Raw genomic sequence first — 8,297 nt, forward strand, 5'->3', positions numbered from 1 at the left:
AATACAGAAAAATGTACAAGGGGTTCAGCCGTTTTATCAGTTACTCGCTACACTGTGCAGATAATACTCTCACTTGAAATCGTGTTTGCAAAGAGCCCTTAATCAGTATTATAAATAATCTGTAGTAGTTCATTGCTAGTGATTGTATCATCATAACCAATGTGACATCAGTCGCCTGGCAGGACTTATAGCGGTATTTACATGGCATCATCATAACCAGCGCAGACCAGCTTCAGTTGTACCTGGGGCGTAAAATGCAATTAATGAATGGGTTGATTTAATTGTGCAAATAAAATTATTTACATATTAAATGAGTGCAGTGATCATTTTTATTGTGCGGTGTTGTTATGTGACTCCTTCAAGGGCTCTTTTTATGGCTTCTCTGTCCCGTACACTTGAAAAGCTTTATAAAAGAAAGCCTGCTAGAATGTCAGTTTCCTACAGTGCCCGATTGGTCATGCCCTTTGCCTTTCTCACATAGTAAATTAAATAGAGGAACCTGTAACGTCAGAGCCCAAAGGCCCTCGACCATTAATTGCAGCAAAACCTCTTTAAGCCTTGTTTTATTAACAGCTGAAATACCCTGGGAGAAAGGTTAAAAAGAAAATATGTACATCATATCAACAATAATGAAAGATCAATGTTCACTATGGTGAGAATTATGTCCTTATATATTCCTTTAGCAAGTAAGCCCTAGTACTTTGATGACAGAAAAACAAGGCCAGCAGGTAATATGAAAAATGATGTATACTCAATATATATATTTATTTATAATATAATAATTATATATACCATTTTATTTCTGTGTATATGTATACAATATATATATATATATATATATATATGTATATATGTGTATATATATATATATATATATATATATATATATATATATATATATACACGTATATATATCTGATCCATTATACAACAGAGAATTCTAATGTTGGAACACTTGTAAAAATAAGCATCCAGAAAGATAAAGCATGCACATGATACAGCACAAAATCAGGGTATATTTATTACACAGTTTACATTTGTTTATATATATGTGTATATATATATATATATATATATATATATATATATATATATATATATATATATATATATATATATATATATATATATATATATATATATATATATATATATATATATATAGACAAATACAAGAGACCTCTGCACTCAACCCATTATTAGTCCCCATATATATATATATATATATATATATATATATATATATATATATATATATATATATATATATATATATAATAGAGCAAAAAAAACGCACTCACAGGACTCCTTGAAGGTGCAAAATCAAAAATTATGTTTATTTCATAAGAATCCAATTACACCTCCAGGCAGACCGATTATTTCTGGTATAGATTCACTTACCAGCAATCTTTCACACTACATTGATACCAAATTACAGACATATGTGAATAAGCTGCCCTCCTATCTAAAGGATTCTACCCAGGTACTCAATATGTTAAAAACATCAAACGTGGGATCCAAATTGGTTATTAGTTACCCTTGATGTTAAAGCACTTTATACAAGTATCCAACATGAGCAAGGTTTAAAGGCCATACAACATTTTTTAGCAAAAGATGAGGAAATAGGTGGAGAGCAAAGGGAATTTATAATTAGCAGTATACAATTCATTCTATATCATAATTACTTTTGGTTTGAAGGAGATTATTATTTACAAATATGCGGGACAGCGATGGGTACGAGGTTCGCGCCCAGTTATGCTAATTTGTTTATGGGCTTCTGGGAAGAATTATTTTTGGGATCTTTACTTCAGGACACGAACCTCGTATGGTGGAAACGCTATATAGATGATATTCTACTGATATAGACTAAAGGGGAAATAGAGCTAAAAAACTTTATAGAGAATATCAACAAAAACGACTTTAATTTGGATTTCACTCTAAATTACAGTGCGACACAAATTGAGTTTCTTGACCTCCAAATCTATATAGAGGAGAATGAAATACGCACCAAAACCTTCTTTAAAGAGGTAGACACTAACAACTATGTCCTAGCCTCCAGCAACCATAATCCTCAATGGATCAAAAATATCCCAAAGGGTCAGTTTAGGAGGATAAGGAAGAACTGCAGTTCCCTAAAAGATTATCACAGTCAATCAAAAATCCTTAAAGATAGATTTAAAGAAAGAGGGTATAAGGAAAAAGATATACAGGAGTCTTTCGAAAAGATAAGAAAGGAGGATAGGGATCGAATGCTGGAGTACAAGAGTACAAATAAGATAGAGGGTGAAAAGGACTCATATAATATATGCTTTACGACACAATATAATTCCAAAGCCAAAGAGATCAGCAAAATAATAACAAAACATTGGAATATACTTAGCCTGGACAAGGAACTACAACCCATTCTCCCAGCAAAACCAAAGGTTATTTTTAGAAGAGCCCCGAATATAAAAGAAAAATTAGTGCGGACCTGCCAGAAAATTACTATCAGGAATAAAGATGTAAAATATCCTGGCTTTTTTCCATGTTGCCTGTGTAAGGCCTGTAGATATGGTAAAAAAATCAATAAGTTTGAAAGTAAAGTGACAGGAGAAACTTTTGAAATAAAAGACCTAATCAAGTGTGAGAGCTCAGATGTGATCTACATTTTGGAATGCCCCTGTGGCAGTGTCGGACTGGGATGCCAGGGGCCCACCAGAAAATCTTAGACTGTGGGCCCACTTCCCAAATTATTATTCCTCCTCTCCTCACTCAAACTATTTATTCCCTTCGTCTTTTATATCTACTTACTATATTCTTCCATTTCTGTCCCATAAAAAATAGGCAAGGACCATGAAATAGGCCAAATTGTTAGAAGCAAGAGGCCCACTGACACCTGGGCCCACCGGGAGTTTTCCTGGTATCCCAGTGGGCCAGTCCGACACTGCCCTGTGGGCTCCAATATGTAGGAAAAACAAATAGGAAGTTAAAGGAAAGAATAGGGGAACATATTAACAACATAAGAAAAGGTTTTTTGAAACACAATGTATCCAAACACTTTGCTGAAAAACATAATAAGAACCCAGTAGGTACTAAATGGGGTGGTATTGAAAAGATAAAAAATTATTGGAGAGGAGGCAATCTGACCACCAAAACCTTACAAAGAGAGAGCTGGTGGATTCATAGGCTCAAAACATTAATCCCATCAGGCCTAAATATAGATTTTAATTTAAGGGCCTTTTTGGAATAAATTAATTAATAAAACAATATCCCCTTTTTCTATAAAAGACAAAGATTTTTAAATGGGAAAGTTTTTCTATGTATTTATTATAGAAATGTTTTTATGTTTTTATGGATTTAAAAACCCTGCACTTAATAGAAATAGAAAGCTTTGAATGAGTATACTAGAATAAGCAAGGTTGCATTATTGTTAAGTTGGATTGATGCAGGATAGATTTTAATGTATGTATTTTGGCCACAATACGAAGATAAAAGAGTTTGTAAAGCTTTGTCAGGACAAATAAAGTTAGATGAAGTTAGGTTGAGAGAACGTGAGGGATAAATGAAGGACAGAGCAAACTGATGTCATCGCTCAAGGAAGAAGCCAGCAAAGGCGAAACGCGTAAGCGGGATACATCTCATCTGTGCAGAAGCGCCCACTTCGAAGCAACACGAGACTCTCAGGGACGCCGAGGAGTCAGAGTGGATTGATGCAGGATAGATTTTAATGTATGTATTTTGGCCACAATACGAAGATAAAAGAGTTTGTAAAGCTTTGTCAGGACAAATAAAGTTAGATGAAGTTAGGTTGAGAGAACGTGAGGGATAAATGAAGGACAGAGCAAACTGACGTCATCGCTCAAGGAAGAAGCCAGCAAAGGCGAAACGCGTAAGCGGGATACAGCTCATCTGTGCAGAAGCGCCCACTTCGAAGCAGCACGAGACTCTCAGGGACGCCGAGGAGTCAGAGTGGACGTTTGGGACGCTAAAAGAATTACTATTTGCAGTGTACAAGCCAACATTTGTGAGTGTGATTTTTATTTGTATTAAACTTTTTTTAGAGAAATCTGCACATAAAGCAGCAAAATCGGTGGAACCAGCGGAGGCTGGAGTCGGCATTTTTTGATCTTTGATCTTTCAAAACTCACGTCTGGTGAGTTGTTTATGCTACTGGCACGATCGGTCTCTGAATTGTGGTTAGAGTGTTCACATTCAGCACTTAAAAGTTACGTAATTATTGTGTGCACACAGGGTGAAAAAACTAACAGCAAGGGCTGCACGTACTGGTTACAGGTTACTCTTTAACGTAATAATTCACAAAAGAATCTCTTTCCTCCATATTTTTTATTTTTTCCTTACAATTGCTTTGAGTCTAAGTTTGGCACGAAACATTGGATGACACAATTATAGTGTGAATTGTGAAGCACGGTGGTTTTAAATTGACACCAAGGGGGTCAGCAAGAAAGTGTTTAAAAATACTACACTATATGAAATTTATTTCTGTTATTCTCCCTCCCCAAATTTATTTGGAGGAATACAGCGACTTTACATTTGGAAAAATTTTCTAACAGGTGGAGGAGAACCTGAGTTGACGCTGGACTTTTGGGAGTGATCCAAGCTTCCTCGGAATCGAACTATATTTGGACTTTGTTTACATACCAATATAAGTCCAGGAGGGGAGGGACTACAAGGAGAGGAGGCAAAAAGACTCACAAAAAAACCACCTCGTCGGGGAGCCAGGAGGATATAGTGGTGAACCTATCTAGTCATATACTAACTCCTGGGGAAACGTGTCTACTTAACAGGGGTTTGAAATTTGTCCCTACGAATTGGTCAGAGGCCTTTGATGTATACAAAGACATCCATAGATTTAAACGCCATCTCAAACTTAGAGATTACTATAAGGATAAAAGCACTAGCCATCTCGGGGTTTTCAGAAAAAAGAGCGCATTTGACCCTCCTAACACGGCTCTGGCTATCTCGACCTTTACACAGTTGTTGGCAAAAGATTCCCTATCGGTGCACCAAATGGAGAATAAACATTATTCTAATTTGACAAATATGGAAAGGGAAGCCCTCAAAACTTTGAAAGATGACGATAGGTTGATAATAAGACAGGCTGACAAAGGGGGTGCCACAGTACTTCTGGATAAGGACTATTATGTCAATGAAATTGAGACGCAACTTTCTGATAGCAACACTTATGTGAAATTGAAGGGTGACCCTACGAGGAAATTTAAGGGCATATTGGACACTTCCATTAAGATGGCTCTGACAGCGGGCTGGATCGATACATCCACTAGCCAATTTCTAACGACTGACCATCCTAAAGTTCCTTTTATTTACACCCTACCCAAGATACACAAGTTCCTGACAGCCCCTCCTGGGAGACCCATCATTTCGGCTATTGGATCTATATTCCAACCTGTAGCCCAATATATAGATCACTTCCTACAACCTCTAGTACAGACCATGGACTCATACATTAGGGATACCTCACATCTCCTTACCCTCCTGATGGATTTGACAATTCCTACGGAGCACACATTGGCTCTCCTCCTACTGAGTTTCTAGTGTCACTGTTAGATCTCATCCTGACACATAACTACTTTGCCTTTGGAGACACATTTTTTCTACAAACCTCAGGGACAGCGATGCGTTCTAATGTGGCTCCTTCTTTTGCGAACTTGTTCATGGAACAATTTGAAACACTTTGGTTATTGCCTATGAGTAAGGGTAATATCATTTTCTATAAACGCTATATAGACGATCTTCTTCTTTTGTGGAAGGGATCAGAGCTTGAACTGAGGGAATTTAATCAGACCTTAAATGCATTAAATACCCCTATCAAATTAACGCTGGAGTTGGATAGGAAACAGATACATTTTTTGGATATTACCATCTTTAAACAGGGTGACAAACTGGGTACTACTTTATATAAAAAACTCACAGATCGTAATAGTCTGATACAGGAACAATCACACCACCCACCACACATGTCCCGAGGGGTCCTATATTCCCAATTTCTACGGGTGATTAGAAACAACTCTGATCCCGCACAGGCGGAACTACAACTCTCTACCCTTGCGGACGAATTTGCCTCCAGAGGCTATCCAGGGGACCTGATTAACGAACAACGACTAAGAGCGGCACAGAAAACACAACTGGAACTTCTAACAGCAAATAGATCAAAGAAGCCTTTAGCCCCTGAGTTGGTGTTTGTAACAGATTGGACAGTGACTAGCCCTCAGGTCAAGGAAGCACTCAACAGCAGATGGGAAATTGTGAATTCTGACGCTAGCCTACCTTTCTTTGGTAAAAAGAAACCTATGATGGCATAAAGGAGGGGGCGCAATCTCAGTGATCATCTGGTGGTTAAGGATATATCAGTGAAACCTAAGGTGGGGGCTTCTTGGTTAAACAGACCGTTGAAGAATGGTTGTTACAAATGTGCCAACTGCTTAACGTGCAGTGGGATGCTACAAGGATCATTGTTCACACATCCAAGAACCGGGAGAAAATTCAGGATTGAGCATAGGGTCATCTGTACTTCGGACCATGTGGTCTACATGGCCTGGTGTCCATGTGGGCTGCACTATGTGGGCAAAGCTTCTACGACTTACCGTGAGCGTATGAACAACCATCGTTGTGCCATAAGAGCGGCCCTTACTACGGGAAAGGCGGACCAACCTGTTGCCAAACATTGGCTTGAATACAACCATACATTACCACAATTCAGACACATGATCATTGATCATGTTCCAGAGCCACGGAGAGGGGGGCACAGAGATTTGTTACTCCTTCGCAAGGAATCGATGTGGATCTTCAAGCTGGACACTCTAGTACCAAAAGGATTGAATGAAACACTCCCTATGGCCCAGTTTTATTGATTTGATTAGGCACGTTTTAGCTTAAGGACATTTATCTATAATTGGGTGAACAGACAGGGTATGTTGGACATGTGCTGTTGGACTCTGCACTTACAATACGTGGTATCCCTATAAACTCTACTTCAGTGGATGACTTTAAACATCGGGTGACTAAATAACCTGAGGGTATTATTAAGATACAAATTTGATACATGTAAAATAGGTGCCAAGCCACGTGACCTGGCTTGCTGATATCGTATCGCTATGTGACATAGCTTATTATGTTTCTTGTGGCATAACTGTGATTAGGATATTGTTCTATTTGTTTTTATATTTTCTTTTATCTTCTCCAGGTCTACAGAGGAGGATATGTGGGGTGTATAGGAAGGTCGGCCAAACACTGTGCTTCACGCATCACGCTGCCCATTTCTGCCATGAGACAACCAGGACTCGCTGTACAGCTATGAATATGTGTACAGCATACTGCTAACCCACATTGACATAGGTGAATTGCCCCCCAAGCTCCCTCCTAGCTCCCTCGAAGTATGCTTGAAGGTCGCTATACCCCTACCCGGATTGGTGGTCCAATACTCTAGACACATGGGGGCCAATTGGCGGCCTATGCTCCTAGGGTGGAAACCAGGGAAGCGCTAAGGGAGGAAGTGAATCGCTGCTGCGAACAGCAGGGTGACACATCTGTTTACCTTTTGGATAGGTGCTGCAGCGAGAGGAGGAGTGTCACCGGCTGTAAGCTGGGCGGGGCTCCCCATTGGCTTGCAGCACTGAGGAGAGGAGGAGCTAGGTTCACAGCAGACACGGGAAGGCTCCGTATAGACACAGAGATATGAACCGATTGAGGCGCAGGGTGAAGCAGAACCGGCATGACTGGCAGTCGATGTGATGGCGGAAGCGACAGCTGGTGGCGATATAGATGCGAATCAGCAAAGCATATCCTCCGGTGGGTCTGATGTCTTTCACACACTGGCCACACATGTGGCAACGATAGGAGCACAGATGTGGGGAATACATCACGGTATGAGGTGTTGGTTTTAGCACACTATTACACACTGGGGCTACGGTCTAATAGACCCTGGATGTCACTATGTCACAGTAATTAGCATGTACATAATGAATGAAGCGATGTGGTGGGGATTTACACTCCATAGGGGGTTTGAATGATTATGCACACCTACCTATATCATATAGTAGCTTTTGGCACCAAGTGGGGCTTTTAAATGGAGTGTTTGTTTGTGTGATTTTCACTTCCTGATGACGGCTTACTGTAAGTGAATAGCCGAAACGTTGAAATAAACATCATTTTTGATTTTGCACCTTCAAGGAGTCCTGTGAGTGCGTTTTTTTTGCCCTATTATTGATTTATTATAACCAGCAACTAGGCAGTTGCGCTTGTTTTGTGTGCACCAGAATTTGGACTATATATATATATAA

Source organism: Xenopus laevis, chromosome 8L (assembly GCF_017654675.1).
Source record: "Xenopus laevis strain J_2021 chromosome 8L, Xenopus_laevis_v10.1, whole genome shotgun sequence".
Classification (NCBI taxonomy): domain Eukaryota; kingdom Metazoa; phylum Chordata; class Amphibia; order Anura; family Pipidae; genus Xenopus; species Xenopus laevis.